This window comes from Pan troglodytes, chromosome 15 (genome assembly GCF_028858775.2).
Source record: "Pan troglodytes isolate AG18354 chromosome 15, NHGRI_mPanTro3-v2.0_pri, whole genome shotgun sequence".
NCBI lineage: Eukaryota > Metazoa > Chordata > Mammalia > Primates > Hominidae > Pan > Pan troglodytes.
Genome location: NC_072413.2, coordinates 93,733,863 through 93,757,027, shown reverse-complemented (window position 1 = coordinate 93,757,027; position 23,165 = coordinate 93,733,863). Strand labels below are relative to the sequence as shown.

General features: G+C 44.3%; 1 long non-coding RNA gene across 1 annotated transcript in view; it reads right to left on the bottom strand.

Annotated features, from left to right (window-relative positions):
• Positions 1 to 412: 412 nt before the first annotated feature.
• The window catches only part of LOC112205366 (uncharacterized), a 42,355-nt gene continuing 19,602 nt past the window's right edge, over positions 413 to 23,165 (bottom strand). Inside the window, exon 3 of the long non-coding RNA XR_002939254.3 lies at positions 413 to 1,932. This is a non-coding gene — a long non-coding RNA (uncharacterized LOC112205366). The remainder of the gene's footprint in view (positions 1,933 to 23,165) is intronic.

Genomic DNA, 23,165 nt, shown 5'->3' with positions numbered 1-23,165 from the left:
CATCAAACCCCCCTAATAATTTTCTATTTTCTAGTTTTGCACTTCAAATTTAAAAGGCATTCTTTTCTATCATAGCTTCCTGCTGATTACAAGAGAGCCCTCGTCTTCATTTTCTAACCCTAATCAGCTAGAAAATTCTCCCTGACTCTCTTCTGCCACAGTCCTCACTGGGCAGATTCTCAATGAGGAAATGTAAAGGAGGTCATTTTCAATGAGGCTGCAGGGAGAGGGTGTCTGCTTTGCCAGCTGTGTTCTAGTTGGAAGTTCCCAGGCATGTGTGACTTTAAAGTTAGGCAAGATAAACATTTTCTTTGCAACAATACAGCATTGACAGTGGGTCCAGCATTTTCAGTGATTCTTGCTGTCATGTGGGAACTCTTATTTCTGTTTTGTTTTTTTTTTTTTGGAGACAGAGTCTCGCTCTGTCACCCAGGTTGGAGTGCAGTGGTGCAATCTCGGCTCACTGCAACCTCTGGCTCCCTTGTTCAAGCAATTCTCCTGCCTTAGCCTCCCGAGTAGCTGGGATTACAGGTGCACGCTGCCACGCCTGGCTATTTTTCTGTATTTTAGTAGAGACAAGGTTTCACCGTGTTGCCCAGGCTGGTCTCGAACTCCTGAGCTCCGGCAATCCGCCTGCCTTGGCCTTCCAAAGTGCTAGGATTACAGGAGTGAGGCACCGCACCCAGCCAGGAACTCTAATTTCTAACTCTTGATATTTGCACTGTTAAGAAATGAGCATGATTAACGTAACTCCCGATGTCTCCTTTTCCTTCCATATGGAGGGAATTTTATTAGAAGTCTTTCTCTGCTCCTTTATTAAATCTCTCTGGGGGCGGAAGTGACTTATCTGATTGGCAAATATGAAAAAATGAAGCAGGCAGGCTGAGTTTGGTTCCTTGTCTTTATCTTGAGAGTGAACCTGTTTGTAGGAACATGAGTTCTCTGCTTCTCCACGTCCTAAAGCTAATCTGGGCAGACCCCTCTCCATATAGACCCAGTGTCCTGTCCCACTCCAGCTGCTGGGACTGGGTAGTTAAGTCAGTTCAACTTTAGGGTTTAAGTTTAGTAAGCCTACTTACCCAAGGATATAAGCCATGCCCTCCAACCTAGCCTTTGTGACAGCTTGATGTTCCATTCACCCCTTTTGGACAGTGAAGGGGTTGTCATTATTGAATTACACTCAAATACCCCAAGACTTGTAAGAGAAGGCAGTGGGCATGCATTGAATTCTCAGTCCTATCAATTAACTAGAGTGTGACTATGGATCTACCACCTGATCTTTCTGAACCCCATCTGTAAAATGATGGGAGAATCATTATGGAGAGTAACGATACCAGCATCATTGAGCAGGTGTGAGTATCAAATGAGTAATAAATACCAGATAGCTTGGCCAACTGTGACAACCTTTATAAAGTGAGCCATGCCTAAAAACACTGTAACAAGGTCTTTGGTAAACATATACAATGCACACATGCACGTAGAGATCCAAGCTATTTACATGACATCTGTTCACTTAGCGCTTCATAGATCATTGTCCACTTCATAGTCTTGGCTCTGGAACTAGCCCTAGCAAGACTTAGTAGCAGGTGAAGGACCACTTTGTTGGATGTCACATGAATGTGGTGAGATGGCTGACAGCATAGATTCTGATGCCAAACAGAACTAGTTTGTCTTCCAGGTCTGCCACTCACTAGCTGGGTGTCTGTGGGTGAATTACTTCATACTTCACTCTTCTTAGTCTTGACTTCTTCTTTTTTTTTTTTTTTTTGAGATGGAGTCTTGCTCTGTGGCCAGGCTGGAGTGCAGTGGCGCAATCTCGGCTCACTGCAACCTCAGCCTGCCAGGTTCATGTGATTCTCCTGCCTCAGCCTCCCAAGTAGCTGAGACTACAGGTGCGTGCCACCATGCCCAGCTTAGTCTTGAATTCTTTGTCTGAAAAATAAGAATAATAATAACTGATGGTGATAATGAAACCTGCTTTGTAGGGTTATTATAAGGAGCAAATGAAGGAAGGCATGGGATGAATCCAGTACAAGTTTGGGCACATCATAGGCATCCATTACATGCTAACAGGCATTATGATGTCTACCCACCACCTCCACCATGGCACCTATGACACACAACCCCCAGGCTGGTCCGGATTCTCACCATAGCTCCTTGTCTGAGCCCAGCCTCCTTCTTAGCCTTTGTAGCCCACTCCTCTCAGCAACTCGTATGTTCTCAATTCCTCCAGTCAACCACCCCATCCCACCCCACCATGCCCTGTTTACCCCAAGCTCCTGACAGATGAACAGGAACTATGCTCATTTATTTATTTATTCAGTAAGTGCATACTGGGCAACTCCTCCATGCCAAACCCTGGGTGGGAGTTGGGGTCACAGAGGCAAATCAGCCTCATTCTCCCATTCTTGAGGAGCTCACTCATGAGTGAGTAATGAACACAAATGGCTCCACTCCATGGCAAGATGTGAAGGGGCAACTCCAGAGGGACAGGCAGTGCCTTGTGAGCACAGGACATGGTTCTTTCCAAGGAGGTCACATTTAACTAGAACTTCAAAGGCAGGAGGTGCTGAGGAGGAGCTTGCAAAACAAAGGAAAGGGTGAGGAAAAGGACTAAGATAAACAAAGGCATGGAGGAAGGAAATGACAAGGATTGTGAGATGAAAGGTAATAGCAATCCAGAGCCTAGAGTGCTTAGGAGGAGACCACCAAGAAGAACTTTGTAATCAGAGGTAAGGTTGGGCAGGTGAGTTGAAGTTAGGCTTTGCAGAGCCCTGGATTTTGTCCCCAGGACTCGCATGTGCTGTGGGAGTCCATTAACGGTCTTTGCACCAGAGCATGCAGGAATGAGGGCAGCTCCTTAGGACAATGATGCGATCAAGTAGGAAGAATGGATTGTGGAAGGGTGGGGAGGACCAGAAACCTTCTGAAGACCAGTTGGCAGTAAGAGCATCATCACCTGTTTTCTAACTTATACAAGAAGTGGCTACTGAGTTCCGTATGTCAGGCAGAACCTGGGTCTTTGGATAGGACACTTGAACCTTCCCGGGCCTCTGTTTCTTCATCTGTGAATGAAGGATGTCAATATTCAGGAACAAAGGCTATGCCTCTGGCGTCAGATCTTGGGCATGGGTTGTTCCTGCTGCTTTCTGGAGTCTTCTGCCGCCTTTGAGATGCACTCCCTAGGACCCTGCTCGGTCCAGCCAACTCTTCTGAACTTGAAGACTGACAATATCTCCTCATCCTTCCCCAAGCTCCACTAGATTGTCATGTCCTGAGGACAGAAGCAGACATGTCCATATCATCTGGACATGCCTAGTAGGTGCTTGCCCTGAAATTGAATGTCACGTGAATGTCAGCATTCTCTGAAAAGGCATATTCTCCAGTCAGATGAGGAGCCATGGGTGCCCGGGATTTCATCTATCGAGCCTTTACTTCATGCATAGAAACTGTGGCTGGGGTCTCTTTTTTTTTTTTTTTTTTTTTTTTGTCCTTATTTACAATTGTGATGTTTTTTATTTTATGAGTTTTTTTCTTTCCTTTTTTTTAATCATATTTTAAGTTCTAGGGTACACATGCACAACGTGCAGGTTTGTTACATATGTATACATGTGCCACGTTGGTGTGCTGCATTAACTTGTCATTTACATTAGGTATATCTCCTAATGCTATCCCTCCCCCGTCCCCCCACCCCACAACAGGCCCCGGTGTGTGATGTTCCCCCTTCCTGTGTTCAAGTGTTCTCATTGTTCAATTCCCACCTATGAGTGAAAACATGCAGTGTTTGGTTTTTTGTTCTTGCAATAGTTTGCTGAGAATGATGGTTTTAGCTGGGGTCTTTAATGACCTTTGCTTAGCCCTCCAAGAGGCTTAGGAAATGGATGTTTGTGCTCTCATGTTCCCAATGACCAAGCTGAGGGCCAGAAAGATAAGGCATTTGCCTAAGGTCACAAAGTAAGGACACAGCAGAGCTGGGACCAAACACAGATGGGGCTGTCTCCTCACCAGTATTCTTTCAGCTACATCCCACATCAGACTCACATTGGCCCCCATCCCCGCCCAGCACCTCTCATTCTCTAGGGCTTTTGAGTGGCCCCTGCATATCTCAGGATCCTCAGCATGATGGTTCTCCCCACCTCAAGGAGAATGGCAGCAACATGATCTGGGGATGAATTAGCACATGAATGCATCTCATCCATCACCCCCTCCCAAAGGAAAAACAAAAGATTAAACATGCTCTGTGTGCCCTTTCCTATCCTGGTGGAGAACAACAATTAAAACTTCTCATTGCAGGAGTTGCCCTAGAGAAAAATGAAAGGAAATTGAATGTGAAAATGAGGGGAGAGCGGGATCTCCATAGAGGATCTAGGTAACTTCAAGACTGTTCAGAGAGACGATCATTTTAAAGCAGGCTTAGCTGGCAGTCTTCAGATGAAAACTCAAGAGCAAGCCCAAAACATTTCTGGAGTGGTCAGTGAACAAAGGCTTTTCTAATATAAAATAAGTATGTGTGTGTATATATATACGTATATATATATATGCATGTGTGTATATGTCTACAAACACACATATATACTTATATATGTTATATATAAACACATATACAAACGTGTATACATATATATGTACATATAAGTGTTTATAAACTTACAAGTGTTTTATATATATAAATACTTCTATGTATGTACTTGTGTATATACACACACTTATAGAAATGCTTTCTAACTTAAAACATAAGAGATGTTCATTAAAGAAAATCCTGGAAGTAAAAAAGGAGAAATCTTCTTTGGTCCTACCGCCTTGCTTCTTTCCCTTGCCCGGTAAACAGGTTGTATTAGTCTATTCTTGTATTGCTATAAAAGATGCCCAAGACTGGGTAATTTATAAAGAAAAGAGATTTAATTGGCTCATGGTTCTGCAGGCTGCACAGGAAGCATAGTGGCTTATTGGGAGGCCTCAGGAAACTTTTAATCATGGTGGAAGGTAAAGAGGAAGCAGGTACGTCTCACATGGCTGTAGCAGAAGGAAAAGCCCAGGTGGGGGGTGCCATAGGCTTTTAAATCACCAGATCTCCTGGGAACTCTATCACAAGAACAGCGCTAGGGGGATGTGTTAAACCAGGAGAAATTGCCCCCATTATCCAATCACCTACCACTGGGTCCCACCTCCAGCACTGGGGATTGCATTTCAACGTGAGGTCTGGGTGGGGACACAGATCCAAGCCATACCACAGGTCCTCTCCAAAAGAGAGTCCAAAAGGTAACAACTGATTCCCTTCATTCCATTTATTTTTTCACATACTCAAAACTATGACTTCATAGGGAAAGGAGGTGTTTATTTAGCACCTACAATGTGCCAGGCAAGTGGCATTGCTTTGCCTTTGCTACCTCATTTAATTCTCACAGCAATGCTGGGAGGTCAATATCATTATCCGTGTTTTAGGGTTGAGGAAACTAAAACTCAGAGTGGTTCAGAAACGTACTCAAGTCACACAGCTTCCAAGCGGTGAAGCTGAGATTCCCACTTGGCTCTAACTACAGGCCCCCCATTACCTCAAAGGAAGCATTGTGGAAAAACATGAAGACTTGGCTGCTACTCCCAATTGCTCCCAGCATTACAGGGCAGGTGAGGTGTGCATGGCATTGACCAGAAGCCCAGACAAAATGCTGTAACTGTATGAAGTTTCATTAAAACCCTTTGCAAATTTACAAAAGGAGCATATTACTTTTAGTTGGAGAGGCAAACGGAGATTAGATTAATGGAAGGGGTGACATTTGAACTGGTCCTAAAAAAGGGGGTGGGATTTTAAAGGGCATACTGGGGGAGGTAGAAGACTTTCTAGGCAGAAGTAACAGCCCGAAGAAAGAAAAAGAGTTAGAACACTCAGAAGCCGTGGACAGGAGATAGACTCCTTCGGCTGGAACTTGAAGATGTGTGAATAGAAGATACAGACAATGAAGCTAGAAATGAGGTTGGAAGCAGATACTGAAGGGCATAGAATGCTTGGTTAAGGGTTCGAACTTCTGTTGTTGAGCAGAAAAATGGTATGCTCTGAGTAACAGTTTAAGGGAATCACTGTAGGAGCACCTTGAAGGCAGAATGGAGGGAGTGGGGGCAGCTTTCCATGTTAGGAAAACCAGGCAGGCTGCAGTTACTGTAACAGAGCAGAGGCCCATGAGGGTGAAGTGGTAATAGTATTGGGGAGATACGAAGAGGAGAGCACTGGACTGTGAGATATATCAAAGATAGAAATGATGAGGCTTGTGTTGGGGAGATTTCTGACTTGAGTTATTGAATAGGTGGTGGGCCATTAACTGGGAGAGGGAGCACAGGAAGGGAAGCAGGCTTCAGGGACAACGCCATGAAATCAATTTTTGTCCAGTTGAGTTCACAGTGATTGTGTGACATCTGGGTGAGATGTTGAGTGAGTAGGTGGAGGTATACCTCAAGCACTGGAGATGCTGGCTGACACCTTCCAGCACATTCTATCGCAAACCCAGTGGGGGCCTTGGAAGTCATCTATTCTAGCCTCATCATCCCTGCAGCAGGCCCTGCAACACCCATGCCTCCAATTCATTGACCTTTCAGTATCTATTCTCTGAGCCACTTCCTTTACTTCCTCATCCCTGGGACCTTCCTCCCTCTGAAGTCATAATGTCTAGTATTAGATACTCTGATCTAACTATCCCATCTTCTCAAGACTTTATTTCATATTGGCCTTATCAGCATTCTTCCCCCTTCAGCCTGTCCTTTTTCTCCCAGTCTTTGGGATTGTTTGTGCCCATTTTTCATCCCTCTGGTGCTTTTACTCCACATGGACTTTCTAAGCCATTCTTTCACCAACATCCTTAATTCCCTTGCTCCTCTCTTGTGCCCTGCAACCAGCTGATGAAACTCCATCACTCCATCAATGCAGTGCCCCACCTTCTCTATTTCTATGCTAGATTGCCAAGCAGGAGGAAAATCATGCAACTACATTGATCAAATATACTAAAATTAATGGTCTTTCCTCAGTTGGGCTCCCTACTCTGTTGTCACAACCTTCCACTTGTCCTTTTTCAACTCTCTAATTCCATCTTTGCTCTTGTTGTTCCATAAATTGTCCCCTCTTTTCCTGCACCTCAGCCTCCCCTTCTTCACTGGCTCCATACTTAGATCTTTCTCACTTCAGTTGTCATCCCATCTCTCATATTTTTCTCTTCCCAACTTGTCAAAGGACTTGCCTTCCATGACATTCACTGACTTCCATTCACTTCCAAGCCCATTAAAATCAGCCTTCCTTCCCACTGCCCTCCTGGAACCACTCTCAGGAAGGTATCAGGGAGCTTCCAACAGCCAAAGGCCACATCCTTCCTCCATGCCTCATCTCACTATGCCTGTCTCTTAGATTTGACTCTGTGAGTCACTGTACTTTTCTTAAATCTCCTACCCCCATGACTTCTATGGAGCAACAGCTTCTGGTTTATCTCATACCACTTTCATTCTTTCTCAAAATTCTTCATGGGTACCTCCTCCTCTTTCTGCCCCTTGAAGTTATTCCTTAACGTTATAGTAGTAGACCATGACTCTTTTAACTTTACACATACGCTTGTCTGGGGGCTCTTATTCAAATCACCAACTAAATACAGACAACTCCAAAGACTGTATCATCAACCCGAACTTCTTCCATGAGCCAGACTCAAATCTATCTGCATACCTGATCTATTCCTTGACATACCATTGACTCCTCAAAGTCAACATATCAAAGTGCTCTTTCTCTTAGTTGATGACATGACCATCAACCTGATTTAACCTGGAAGTCATCCTTGACTCTTCCTTCCCTCACTCATCACATCCAATAGATTTCCAGGTTCTGATTGTTTTATGTCCTAAATGTCTCTGAAACTGCTTACTTCCTAATATCTCCTAGTGCTGTGTGTATCCTTAGCATCTCTCCCCTGAATTCCTGTAACCCTTGCCTCACTGGTCTCCTATACACAGCCTTGTTTCCTTCAAATCTATTCTCCACACTGTTAAAGATAAATCCTATAGAATCACTCTCTTCTTTAAGACCTTTCAAAGACCCTGGATTGCCCATAAGCAGTGTTACCAAAGAGGTTTTTTTAAAAATGGCTTTTCAGAATGTTAAAAATGGTTACCAAGTTAATCAACTGAATAGTTTTCTTCATTGGAGGACTTCTCAGTGCCCAATGGGCTACTGTTTATTGGGAATCTCTAAGATATTACCCAAACATACTTGGCCTCAGGACTTTTCCCAAGGAGCATTTCACAGGACTGGCTTTCTAAGAAAAGTATTTTAGGACTCATTAGTCTACATCATAAAGTCAGAGCTCCAGAGCTCAGCATCTAAGGATGCCATGATATTGACCAAACTGACCACTCCAGTCTGACTCCTACCACTCCCTGCCTCACCTCCTGTGCTGTGGAAACAGCAGACACATGCCCGTCCCTACCTTCGTCATCCCATCTCTCACCTCCTTACTGCTCATGCCATGCCCTTTGTTTGGATGGCTCTTCCAATGCATCTTCTCTTTGCTGATTCCCAGTAATTTTTCACATCTCAGCATAGCTATCGTCTCCTCTGGGAAGCATAAAGATCATGGAATATACACAATGGGAAAGCCGGATATGCAGAGCAGACACCTCTCCAAGCAGCTGAAGGAGAACTGAAACTGACTCCTACCTGATTAATTACAGAGGGGCTAAGAAAGGGGCTAATCCTACCTGATTAATCACAGAGGGGCTAAGTCTTGAGTTGCCAAGACTGATTTGGGCTTCACCTAGGTTTGCTTACCCCATGGAAGGACAGGAGCAAAAGGAAAACACATTATCTTAGACTGGATATGCCAATAGGGAGAGCCCAGAAGAACTCAAGACACCTATGCTCAGTCCCTTTGCCCATTCCTCCAGACCAATGAAGTCCCCTTCCTATCTATGGGAGTCATGAATTGATATGAGTGAACTAACAGATACAACCTCTTTCCATCATTTCCAAAAAGATAGAATTTCTCAGTTTAAGGGCCAAAGTAGAAAATGTGATCAAGCAAGAAAATGATTTATCCTCTATAAGAAACATTGCATACGCTTAATTACATAAAAGAAACAGGCCATTTGAGTGCATCAAAAGGGTTAAAGAGAGGCTGTGACCCTGCCAATCTAATTAAGGCAGTTGATGCCTTCAGAAATTCTTCTTATGGCTCTGAGAAGAGAGACACAATGGAACCTAGAAACAGAAAGTAAATAGGGATCCCCATGGTCTCCTTCCTGGCTTTGCAGAGAACTGGATTTCAAACATTCATCTCAATGAGCTTTACCACTGTCTGAGTGCCAGAAGTCACTGTCACTCCCCAGTTCTCGTTTTCTCTGAAGTCTCTCTGGTTATTCTAGTTAGGCGGGCACCTAGACCGACATTCAGCTTCAATTTCTCTTTCTTAAAGGGCATCCTGGTTGCCCCCCATTTCACGCAGTTGTCTGCTCCCTGAGGATATGTCCTCCTTCCAGTTCTCAGCTTCCTTCCTATCTTGCTGCTACCCACTTCTCTGTTTCCCAGAAATCTAATTAGTCTCTGTCTCCCTCACCTTACACTGCCCACAACCAAATGCAAAATGTCAGGAAATTGTTTCTTCATTGAATGCATCAGCAACCTGTCTCCCACGCAAAATGCATCGTCTATCTTTTGGCCCAGACCCCGTTTCTTGTTGTCACACCTCATTATGATCAAGGTTGAGATACAGCATGGTGCCATGGAAGGGGCAGGCCTGGGTTTCCATACAATTCTGCCAGTAAACACTTGCTTTGTTTAAGTTTATGACCCTTAACTTGTCTGGGCCTCAATTTCCCCACCTGTCAAATAGGGATAACAATAGAGAAGTCTCAGAATTTGTGATAATCAAATAAAAGGACCTCATACACCAAAAAAAGCCCATAAATATGTTGGTTTAATGGAGACGCAGGGGATTTCCAGGCATTCCTGGAGAGCAGCTCTTTATCATTGGGTGTTGAGAGGGTTAAACATGAAAATGAATGCAGTGCCTGCAGTTCAATTCCAGGCTGATAGGAGCTCCCTTCCATCCCTCACTTTCCCAATAAGCCACATGTCCCATTGTCCTGCTGCCCCTGTACCTCCAGGACCGTTGGAAAGATGTGGGTGACCCTTCCACTTCCCTTTGAGCTGGATCCCCCACCTCCATGCCCTCTATTTACTTTGTTATGTTGCCAGCTCACTGAGTTCTAATTGCTTGTCTCATTAAAAATTGCTAATCTAATAAATACTAATTACTCTGAAATAAAACAAGAGCATCCTTTGAAGAACAGCATACTCAAAAGCGTCCAAGGTAATAGGCATGGGGATAAGCCACAAAGTGAGGGCCTATCTTTTCTCCAGAACTAGTGAACTCTTTCCAGATTTTAATTACATTACTCAAAAACAAAAACAAGACCTATTCCCCTGTGAGGGATTCATCCCTGTTTTATGGAGAACAGAACCAGCTGTGTTGAATAGCAGGAAAACACAACAGGAGAGGGGCAATGATGGTTAACATGTCCTGGACAAGAACAATTGCACATGTTGTCCTCACCACATGCATAAGAACAAGCACCCCGTCCCCAGCCCCCCAACCCCTCCCCCGGCCGCTGGGTTCTTACCCATCCCTCAGGTATCCTGCCTAAGGGAGGATGAGAGGCATACATGTTCTGCAAAACCCTGTGTCCTCACCAGGCTCATCATGGCAAATGGCTGGGAATCTAACAACCCCAAATTTCCACCTAAGTTTGCATTTCAAACAGCAGCCTGCACACTGGAAACACTTGGGTTGCTTGGACTCATCTGGTCCATGATATAATGATTTGAGTTCTTCTTGGGAAAAGTCATTCAACCTTAGTCTCAGTTTCCTCATCCATGAAATAGGGCCAATGCTTTCCAGTCTGTCTACCTTCCAAGGTTGTTGTTGAACTGAAAACAGAAAGGAGACACCAAATATAGAGTCATGTTGCAGAGAACCCTTTTTTAAAGTAAGAGAGTTACACTGAGCAATGCTCTCTTCTCTCTGAATTAGGGTCATGGGGCAGAGAAGCCAGGCGATGACCCTCCAACACCTGGTGACCAGGGAGGAATGCTGGCTTTTCTATCTCATGTTATGACCAAGTCCTCTCTACTGACCTAGGCCCACTGGGAGAGACCCCCTTCTGAGATTCCATCAGAAGGGTCCCTTTGTGGATGCCACCTGGTGTGACATGTGGCATGGAACAATCTTGCTGGAACAGCCCCCTTTGAGGCAGCCTGAGCTGCTCACCTCATCCCTCCAACCTGACCTTTTGCTCGGCACTGGGGCTGGAAAGCGACAGCTGAGATAGTGTTCATAGCCACGTTTTCCTTAAACATAACTGAGGAGTGTGCAAACGCCTTGTCAGAAACAGTAGTGCTTGGTGATCCATGCTGCTCCTTACAGAGGGTGTGAGAGAGAGCTGGGAAATGTGGTCCTTGCCTCTGCATCCTTCATCAGGAACTCTCTAGATGAGTAATTCTCGGCCCAGAGTGATTTTGACCTCCAGGAGGTGTTTGACAATGTCTAGAGAGATTTTAGATTGTCATAACGGTTGTGGAGCAGCTACTGGCATCCAGTGGGTAGAGGCCAGTGACACAGCTAAACACCTTACAATGTACAGGACACCCCCACAAGAGAGATCCCGCCCAAAATGTCAGTAGGGCTGAGGCTGAGGAACCCTGGTCTAGATATTTCAGGGCTTTTAAAAAGATTTGGCAGCTGTTGTCACCCCCACTAGCCTTTGCCTGTCTTTCCTTAATGGCAAATGACTCTTGAGGGGGCTTCCTGATCAACCATATAATGAACCCAATAATGACAGTCATTGCCAAAGAAAAGGTTCTCTCTTTTGAATAGAATGATGATGTTTGCCATCCTATTTTATTATTGCCAAAATAACACACAGGCTAGTTTACATAGTCTGTCTGCCATCCCATGAATGACGGTGCTGAGACTTGCTTGATCGAAAGAACAAGTTGGTTTCCAATGGAAGAAGGTCCTTCTTTTCCAAATCAGAACCCTTCATGTACACAAGTAAGCATCACATTTGCAAATCACAATGCTAATCCAAAATTATATAAAACTGGATGGATATATAACATTATATATCCAACCCAAGTCTTCACTGATGTCTTCATCTGTCAGCCAATAGAAACGTGTCAAGCTCTTTTTATGCCCAAGACCTTGTGTTCCAGCATGGGATTCCAGTGAAAAGTGGCCTCTGCCCTTTAAGGGCACACTCTAATGGGAACAGACACTTGCAGAGAAGCAATTTCAGGAAAATGGGATGGATTGAGTGTGGAGGCCTGTGGCAGAAACTGACCAGTTGCTCTCCAAACCTGCTCCCTTTCCTCTTGCACACACAGCCATACCCTATTTCCCAGCCTCCTCTGAAGCCAGGGTCTCTGCATTCTGGACATTGGACTATGAGTCAGAAGTGATGGGACTCACTCACAGCCTGGCCCATGGGAGCCTCCTATGGTTGGCCCCTGTCCTTTCTCTGTCTCCTACCCAGATACAGAGGATCCAGCAAAGGACTGTGAGACCTCATGGGATTGCAAAGCCACAAGATGAGAGGGACATGGCTACCTGGATGGCCTTGGGAATGACCACCTCCAAACAAGAGTACCCACCATATTCATCAGAATTCTCCAGAGAAACAAAATCAATATGATACACACACACACACACACACACACATATACACACACACACACATATTAATTTGATGTTATGGAGGCTCAGAAGTCCCACCATCTTCTGTCTGCAAGCTGGAGAACCAGGAAAGCCAGTGATATAATTCAGTCTCAGTCAGAAGGCTTGAGAAGCAAGAGAACCCACAGTATAAGTCGCAATCCAATGCAAAAGTCCAGAACTTGGGAGGCTGATAGTGTAAGTCCTGGTCTATCCAAAGACCTAAGAACTTACAGTGCTGATGTCTGAGGGCAGGAGAAAATGGATGTCCCTGCTCAAATAGAGATAGCAAATTCACCCTTCCTCTACCTTCTTGTTCTGTTTGGGCCCTGGACAGATTGGATGGTGCCCACCCACATTGGTGAAGGCAATTTTCTTTATTGATTCAAATGAGAATCTCTCCAGAAACAACCTTCCAGACACACCTACAACCAGAAATAATATTTAACCAGCTATCTGGGCATGGCTTAGCCCAGTCAAGTCAACACATAAAATTAGCTATCATACCCACAATGGACTGAGACATCAATTTGCATTTGTTAATCTACTGGAACTTGGGACTTTAGTTGCTACAGCAGCTGATGTTACCTATATGAACTAACATAAGTTTTGTGCCCAGGCCATCATCTTAAGTGGAGCTGACTCTCCTTTGTGTCTGCCTTATATGTTATAGAGACCTTTATCTCAACACATGGGAGATTTTGATGCACTAATGCATTTACTCTCTGTCTCTCTACAGGGGTTGCCACAGACTTACTTGACAGAAGAGACTTAGGGATGGCAGTTAGACTAAGAGGGGGTGCTAGGAGATTTGTCTTGAGGCTATAACTGCCCAGAAAGAGTACTGTTGCACTCCTGGTATAAAAATAAGAGAGTTTCTAGAGTGGTTTTGACACACTGCATAAGAATGAGAAAATGGCAATTGCTCCATTTCAAAGAAAGCGTAAGGAGTTCCCCTACCAACTTGCTGAAGAATAACTGGGTTGAATCTAGGGTCTGCCTTTTACCATTGGTGATGTTAGATAAGTTACTTAATCGTGTTCATCCCGCTTCTTCATCTGTAAAAATGGGGGTAGTGAGAGCACCTGCTTCATAGAGTTAGGATTAAATAAGATGATGCATGAAGAATGCCTCCTCTAGCTTCTGGCACCCAACGCCAGGCATCCTGATTATTATTATCTCCAAATCCCCAGTGCTTAACCACAGTGCCCAAAAGCATGGTAAGTGTTTGCTGAGAGAATGAATAACTGAATTTTTAAAATCATCCAAGTCAGAGGAAGATAAGAGGAAAGATATTGCTCATCCAACGCTGATTCAGCTATCATAATTAATTTCAGAGATACATTTTGCTGGCATCTTTTCCACAAGGATTCTCCCCTAGATTTAATTAGGAAGGCAAAGTCAACATCCTGCCAAGCTACTTATACTTTTTTATGCTCCTCTTAAAAAATAAATAAATAAATAAATAAAACAAAAAAAAACTGTGATGCTATTTAGTGCAATGAAAGGTATTGTCCAGGGTCCTCACTGTAGCAGTGCACATTGCATTGAAGAGCCAGCCAGCTGTGCTACCTACCTTTGCAGAGAGAAAAGGGAAAGGGCCCTGGGGATCTAAGAGCCAATGCAAGGTCAGAAGACAGAACAATGGGGCTCAAAGGCTACTAAAAACAACAACCTTAGGAATCATCTCAAGTCATAGATGGGGAAGCTAAGACCCTGGGAGGGGCCAGCCAAATTGCCCAAGATTACAAGCCAGGAAGCAATAGGTGTGATTCCAATGGCTTCTCTCTTAAGCACCTCCAGAGGGTTTGGGTGGGTACATTTTGATTCTTCTTAAGCATCCTCTCCATCCTCTGTCCCCAGGATCTGGTGCAGAGTAATTTCTTCTGGCTCCTCCAGAGGTAGATATGGGTATCTGAGGGCAGTGGACAGAGTCTGGACCCCTTATGCCACACTGGAAGGCAACTGGACCAAGGAGCTGAGTAAGACTCACAGCAAATGCATCCACTCTTCCAGGAAAAATAGGCTGCAAGTCCTTGGAAGAGTAGTCAGATGTGTCAGCTCCATCTGCAGAGAGTAGTAAAATCAATAATATCCTTTGGGGTCAAATTGGGGTTACAGTACATTTTAGGGTCCCCTTGGGGTCAAATTGCCTGCAGAATAACTCAGAGGGTGGGGTGGAGGTGGGGGTGGGAGTGGGAGTTAGGACAACAAAAATCTTGCTTGATGAGCTGCCATGGGCAATATGTCCCACCAATCCAATCCCAATCCAACATCCAGCCCAATGCCCATTCATCCAGAGTGGCCACACATGCTGGAGGTTAAAGCACAACTCTGAGGGCTAGACTGCCTAGGCTGGAATCTCTGTTCTCTTGCTTACCTGTAAGACTGTGGGCAAGTCACTTACCTGTGCATGACTCAGTACCCTCCTCTATAAAATAGAGATATTAATTGTCCGCAACTCATAGGGCCACTGAGAGGATTACATGCAGCCTAGTTCCTTGTGCATACCACCCTCTCCAACACACACACACACACACACACACACACACACAATCGTGATTACTATTTCTGAACCATCTCTTCTGGGTCTGGCACTGATCTCAGCACTTCAGAGAATACAAAGATGAACGATTCGGTCTCTGGACTAAGACAAGCATCAGAGGACTCTAATGTTAGAGTCCTGAGTGAGTGGGGCCCCAGGCAGGCTCACACTGTGTGTTTTGGTCAAAGGAGGGTGCTGAGCCTGGTGGTCAAGAGCCAGGGCCGGCAGCTCACGGTTGTGGGTTCCGTGCACAGCTGGCCTGGGCAGAGGGGATCCCAAGGAGAAAGGTGGCAGGTGGCAGGTGTGGAGGCTGGAGGAAGTATGCTGAGAGCTGGATGACAGGGAGTGTGGCTCAAAAGGCTGATTCCAGAGCCTCTTTGGAGGGCAGGTTTTAAAAGGGGAGGGCTCCGTGTAGAGGAGCATGAGTGTCTCCCACGTGGTAGCTTTGCCTGCCTTGCCTGCCTTGCAGTTTACAGTGTTCATTTGATCTCACAACAGCCTCGGGGCAAGGCTGAGTGATGTCTCATATTTTAGACGTGACTTCTCAATGCCCTGTACACTAGGCCCCTTCCTCAGCACTCAGCCTAAGGTAACACATCTAATCCTCCTGACTGCCCTTATCAACATCTCCTATCTACAGAGGGGAAACCGAGCAGTGAGACGTCAGGTGCTTTGTCCAAGGCCCCTCAGCTAGTGGAGGAGTCAGTCCCACATGAAGCTGACTCCACAGTCCACACCTTTAACCAATAAGCCAAACAGGAAAAGTGGGGCTCAGAGCCAGGAAATGAGTCCTCAGGGCCTCTGCTGTGAGCAGGCTGAAAAGACAGACCTCAAACTCCATCCTCAGAGGTATGGACAGTGTCCTCCCGCCACACCCTTGTCCCCCTGGTTCTTGGGGTGATTCTGTGGGCTTGTCTATTTCATGGTCTCACTTCAGGCCTGGCCCACCTGCCCTGGGCCAGGCTCTCTATGCCCACTTTTGACTCACATATCTTCAAATATCCTCAGCTCTCTAGAATGTAGCTTCTGTCACAAGCTTCTGTCACCATCTCCCATGGCTGGCCCAGGAGATGTGGTCTAAAGGAAACAAACCTTTCCCTCCATGTCCAGAATCAGGGTGAAGATCATAGTGGACATTGGTATGAGCGGCAAATGCTTTTAACTGTGAGGAATCCTTTTGCCCCCCTATAGCCTAAAATAAATCTTTACAGAAGGAGGAAATTACCGAAGGTAAAATTGAGTCTGTATAGTGGTACCTGACTCACTTGAGGACAGTGCTGGAATGCCAATGGGCCCAGGCCTTTCTGGTCATCCTTCTTCCAAAGCAGAGTGCAGAAGGGAGATTTGCTAGCCATCAGCTGCCCAGTGGCCTGCAGTGGCCCCACTGCTGATCCTCTGAATGATCTGGGTAAAGATGCTTCACCTTTCTGTGCTTTTGTTTCCTCTTCCAACAAATAAAGATGACAATGATGACTCCTGCCTTGTATTATTGGTATCAATTAAACCATATTTGTAAATGCCTTTGCAAAAATGGCACTAACTATATACAAAGGAGTGTCATTATAACCAACTCATGGCTGATCTGCCCCCTCCAACTCATCAGATCCAGCATCTACTTCCTTTGACCATTCCAAAGGATTTAAACAGTTTGCATCTTGGCTGTACCACCTACTAGCTTATGACTTTGGACAATGTATCACCATGTCCTCATCTGTGAACTGGGGATAATATTAACTCCTGACAGGATGGCTGTGAGAATTAAATGAGAGAATTTACAGTAAAGCATATAGTTAAAGCAGTGCCCCATAAAAGTAAATAGATATTTATATTCACAGCAATTAGCAGCAGCGGCACTCTCCCCACCTTGCTGTGTAACTTGTGTTTAAATGTCCTCCTTCCAAGATTGTGGGCTTCTCAAGTTCAGGGATCATTTTATATTTTAGTACATTCATCTCTGAACTGGATGTTGGATCACTCTCACACAGCTCTCTGAGATGGAGTCCACCGCTCTTGCCCTCTACACCATCTCTTTCCAGCCACTGCTGTGATGGCCTGTTCCACCGAGCTTCAACTGGCTTTGTGCAGGTGCCATTTGGCAGTGCCTTTTCTCAGGTTAGGGCTGTATGTCTCTTGTGCCCTATCCCTGGGCTTCTCTCAGGGTGTCACACTCCTGGGCCCTCAGATCCATGCAATCAAAACTGTAGGATGTTAACTCTACGGGCAGCTTTGGGCCAACAGGGATAGGAGCTAATGCCTTCCTTCCACTTTCATCATCTGAGGACAGTCCTGAGATGTGTTTCATAAAGTGACTCAGAAGTTCCATGGGATTGAGAAACCAGTCACTCATGGTGGTGGCCAGTTGAATAATGTCTCCTTGCCTTGGGTCTCTCCTTCCCATTTCACCTCCCGAGGCCCTCATTCCTGATTTCTGGCATTACATTCTCAACTAAACAACCCCACTGTGAACTTTTCTCTCAGGTTCTGTGGCTGGGGGGCTGGGGGGCCAGGGGTAGGGGATGGTGGGGGCAGGTTAAGAAAACCTGCTTCTCTCGCTATGCTCCCATTACAGTAAATAGCATCCCCAACCACACTGTTTCCAGGAAAGCATCTGGGAAGAAAATCTACTCCTCCTTTCCCTTCTTCATCCCCCTGCCTAGCCCTCAACCACACACTCACACACACAACAATCAGCTGATTTTCTTCCCATTGATTTTCCTCAACTTCCCGTTGAGTCAACCTTACTTCCTGTTGATTTGACTTTACTTCCTGTAGATTATTCTTTACTTCCTATTGATTCTACTTCCTTAATAGTTTTTTCAGCAGCTCATTTCTTACCTCCCGGCTGCCACTGCCTTTGTTTGAACCACCATCGTCCCTCTCTCAGGACACAACAACCATCCTGATGGTCTCTCTGCCTCCAGCACTCTACAAGGCCAGATCTCAGAGAAACTCGTATAGTCTGCCCTGGAGCTGGCACTTTATCCCCAGGGCAGTGCCCTGTTCAGATTCCTGTTGTAGGAGATCTTACTTGGTAGAGGGCATGATAAGAAGAGTCTAGGTACAGGGAGATAATTTAGCCTAAATAATTTAGCATAATTAAGTCTAATATGAGGCTGCTACCAGGAGACCAGGAAAGAGGTGGTACAATCCCAAGGAGCAGCAAATTTGGCAGTAAAGGTTTTGAGTTCACTCTCCATCTCCTGTATCCTGGGATTCCTGTAACTCATGACATTGCACCTCCAGGATTTCAGCAGGAGGGAGCAACCTTGCAGAGTCTGACAAAGCAAGCACATGTGGCATGAGGGACTCACAAACCCACTGTGAGCCCTAGCTTCTTGTCCTCAAATAAAAGTGCTGCTTCATCTCTAGGCAGGGCATGGAGCAGCCAAAGGGAGTTAAGTAATAAACTGCATAATGACCATAGACCCACTCCACTTCTCTCTGTGAATCATCCCAGCACCAATACCCTCAGCCTTTGTGCTGATGAACAACTGTTCCAATCTGGAGAGCGGAAGCCTGAAGTTAGCTGTTTATGTATTTATCAATGTCACCCACAGGTTCTTGGAGGTGGGAGATCTAGAAAAGGCTTGCTATGGTTAAACCCGATATACAATACACTGTTTATTTAGGGACTAATAAAGGCTGTCTAGGGTTCTTTTTTTCCACACTAACAGTTTCATGCCAACCATCATATTTAACACTCATAACCCTCTGAAGGGGCATTATTTTTCATTTTACAGATGCAGAAACTGCAGCTCAGAGAAGTGAGTAACTTTATTAGGCTCACAGAGGAAAGTATGCTTCTCTCCGTGCCTACCACATCACACTGAAATTTCTTTTTAATCATTTTCTTCAAAATTACACGAGGCTGGTCAGAAATTTCCCTGCATCGAAAGAACCAGTTATAATCATCAACCTATTTTTCAAAGGTTATTTTTTTACATAGAGCCAAAGGGCTTCTTCCCTTCATCAAAAGCCCTCAAGGCTGTTTAAATGCTCCTATCCAAGAAGACCCCTGGGACCTCTCCAGGCCACACCAACCACTTCTACTCCAAACTTTCATAGCATCTAAGCCTGTGTTCATCCTGTTTTTTTTTTTTTTGTGTGTGTGTGTGTGTGTGTGTGTGTATGTGTGTGTGTGTGTGTGGCTTTCTTCTTTCTTTTTTTTTTTTTTTTTTTTTGAGTCAGAGTCTCATTCACTCAGGTAGCCCAGGCTGGAGTGCAGTGGTGAAATCATAGTTCACTGTAGCCTCGAAATCCTGGGCTTAAGTGATCTTCCTGCCTCAGCCTTTCCAGTAGCTAGGACTACAGGCATACACCACTATGCCTGGCTAAGTTCCTTTTTTTTTTTAGACAGAGTCTCACTTGTCGCCCAGGCTGGAGTGCAATGGCACACAATCTCTGCTCACTGCAACCTCCACCTCCCAGGTTCAAATGATTCTCCTGTCTCAGCCTTCCAGGTAGCTGGGATTACAGGCATGAACCACCACACCCGACTAATTTTATATTTTTAGTAGAGATGGGGTTTCACCATGTTGGTTAGGCTGGTCTTGAACTCCTGACCTCAAGTGATCCACCCACCTCGGCCTCCCAAACCACTGGGATTACAGGCATGAGCCATCGTGCCCAGCCTTTTTTTTTTTTAATTTTGTAGAGATGGGGTCTCACTCAGACTGTTCTCAAACTTCTGGCCTCAAGCAATCCTCCCTCCTCAGCCTCCTAAAGTGCTAGGATCACAGGCATGAGCCAACACACCTGGCCCCTTTGGTTCTTGATGGTCAGCATTTCAGACAACTTCTCTTTATTATTTAACTGCTCATCATGACACACCATTAAAAGGATGAAAAGGCAACCCACGAAGTAGTATAAGATATTTGCAGTACATGTGTCAAAGACTATTATTCAGAATATATAAAGAACTTCTACAAATCAACATGAAAAGACAAACAACCCAATACATAAGTGGGCAAAGTACTCAGAAGCTTCACCAAAGACATTAATTTTAATGTTGATAATAAAAACCCTTTAACTGAAGTATAATAGACACACAGCAAAGTGCAAGTATTTTGAGTATGCAGCATGGTGAATGTTCACAAATGCACCTGTGTGACCAGCACCCAGCTCAAGAAAGGAGATCATAACTAACACCTCCATTATCCTTCAACTTATACCCCCTTCCAGCTACCGCCTTTCCCCATTGAGGGTAATCCCTCTTCTAACTTCCAGCACTACAGATTAGCTTGGCTTGTTTTTATGTGTTCTGTAAATGGAATCATGAATAGAGTAATACAATGTGTACTTGTTTGAGTCTGTCTGCTTTCGCCCACAGAATGTCTGTGAAGTTCATTCATGGTTGATTTCTTCCCCTCAACCTTATGTTTGTGAATTTCATCCATCTTTTTGTGCATAGCTGTAGTTTGTTCATTCTCATTGCTGAGAAGGGCTTTCAAGTACTTATCAGATTGAGGCTGTTTTGAATAGCACTACAATGCACCTCCCAATACATGTCTTCTGGTGGACATGTGCACACATTCCTGTTAGGTAAGAAGAGTGGGTCCCTGAAACCTGGAATAATACTGAACCCAATTGCTGTCAATCTGAACATGATTCTGTTCGTGTATTCCACCCACAAATGTCATGCCTTTTCTGCCTTCATTAAGCACTTATCATGCACTGTGGCTGTAACTTTTGCAGTTTGAGGTGCAACAACAAAAGTAGCATGAATTTCTTTTTCTTCTTTCACAATTTCATGGATAGAAGATTTGTTCTTACTGTAGATCTTAGCAACCTCAACATACTTTTTTTCCTTTTCTTTAAGTCAAGAACTTTCACCTTTTCTATTAAAGAAAGCACTTTAAAGCTTCCTTTTGGCATATCCGAATTGCCAGCATCAGTACTCTTGCACTTTGGGGCCATTATGAAATAAAATAAGGGTAACTTGAACATGAGCACTGCGATACCTCGACAGTCAAACTGAAAACCAAGATGGCCACTAAGTGGCAACTGGAAAGGAGTGTAAACAGCATGGATATGCTGGGAAAAGGGATGATTCGCGTCCCAGGCAAGACAGAGCAGGACAGTGAGAAATGTCTTCACAATACTTAGAATAGCATGCAGTTTAAAATTTAGTAGTTATTTATTTCTGGAATTTTCCATTTAATATTTTTGCGCTGCAGTTGACCATGGATAACTGAAAATGTGGAAAGCAAAACCACAGCTTTAGTAGAAACTGTCAGTTTTCCAAAGTGGTTGAATAAATGTATACTTAACAAAATATGAAAATCCGGTTGTTCACATTCTTAGCAACACTTAGTATTTTCTCTTTTTCATTTTAGCAATTCTGGTAAGTATGTAATATTGATGTCTAATGTTGGTTTTAAACTGCATTTTCCTGATGTCCAGTGAGGTAGAGCTTATTTATGTTTATTGGATATCTGGATAACCCTTTTGGTGAAGCTCTTGTCTGAGTGTTTTGCCCACCTATATATTGGGTTGCTTGTCTTTTTCATGTTGATTTGTAAGAGTTCTTTATATATTCTGAATACAAGTCTTTTTTCTGACACATGTAGTGCAAATATCTTCTACTACTTTATAGAAGAAGTAGGTTGCCTTTTCATTCTATTAATGGTGTGTCATGATGAGCATCTTTCATTTTATCCAAATTTAGTCCAGATTTATAAGATTTTCTTTTATGGTTAGTGATTTTATGTCCTCCTTAAGAAATCTGCCTACTTCAGGATTATGAATACATTTGATCATGTTTTCCTTTAAAAGGTAAAAATCTTTCTTGTTTAAATCTGCAATCCATTGTACATTGTGTGAGGTAAGAATTGAGATTCATTTTGGTCCATGCATATATGGTTGGGAAGGCTATCCTTTCCCCCACTGCTCATGGTGTCTCTTTTCTAGGTCTGTTTTGGGCTCTCTATGCTGTTCCATTGTGGAGTTTTTCTATCCTTGAGCCTACCAAGCTATTTTTTTTTTTTTTTTTTTTTTTTAGATAAGAGTCTCACTCTGTCCCCCAGGCTGGAGTGCAGTGGTGTGATCTCAGCTCACTGTAACCTCTGCCTCATGGGTTCAAGTAATTCTCCTGCCTCATTCTCCCAAGTAGCTGGGATTACAGGCATGTGCCACCACGCCCAGCTAATTTTTGTATTTTTAGTACAGACAGGGTTTCAAAATGATGGTCAGACTGGTCTCGAACTGCTAACCTCAGGTGATCCACCCGCCTTGACCTCCCAAAGTGTTGGGATTGTTTGATATGAGTCCTAAATTTCTTTTCAAAGAATCAATATGTCATATGTTCAATTCTTTGCCTTCTACTTTTAACTGAACTTCGTCATAAAGCAACCTTTTTCAATTACCTGCTCCACCCTGACTCATTCCGATTACCTGCTCCACCCTGACTCATTCCGATTACCTGCTCTGTCATAACCATTTTTCCTGCCAAACCACTCACCCTCGTCACTCTCTTTAAATTAGCCAATCGGAATTAGTTTAGCCTGTGCAGTCTAACCCTAGCCAATGGGGAAACGACACAGCAGCAGGGGCCACGTGTATCAGGAATAAGAACCCCTTCACCTCCCTTGTCCAAGAGTGCGCTCACCATTGCTCCATCTGTGAGGGTGCACCCTTCTATAGAAGTACCTTGCCTTGCTGAGAATTAAAAAGAAAATTTTATATTCAAGTGCTATTTCTTTTGCGGCACCAAAACTTTATTTGTAACAGGATTACAGGCGTGAGCCACCGCGCCCAGCCCATACTGTCTTAATTATTGTAGCTTTTCATCTGGTAATCCTCGGGGTTTGTTCTACTTCAAAATGGCCTTGGCTGTTCTTGGTTCTTGCAGTTCCATATGAATTTTACAACCAACTTGTCAATTTCTG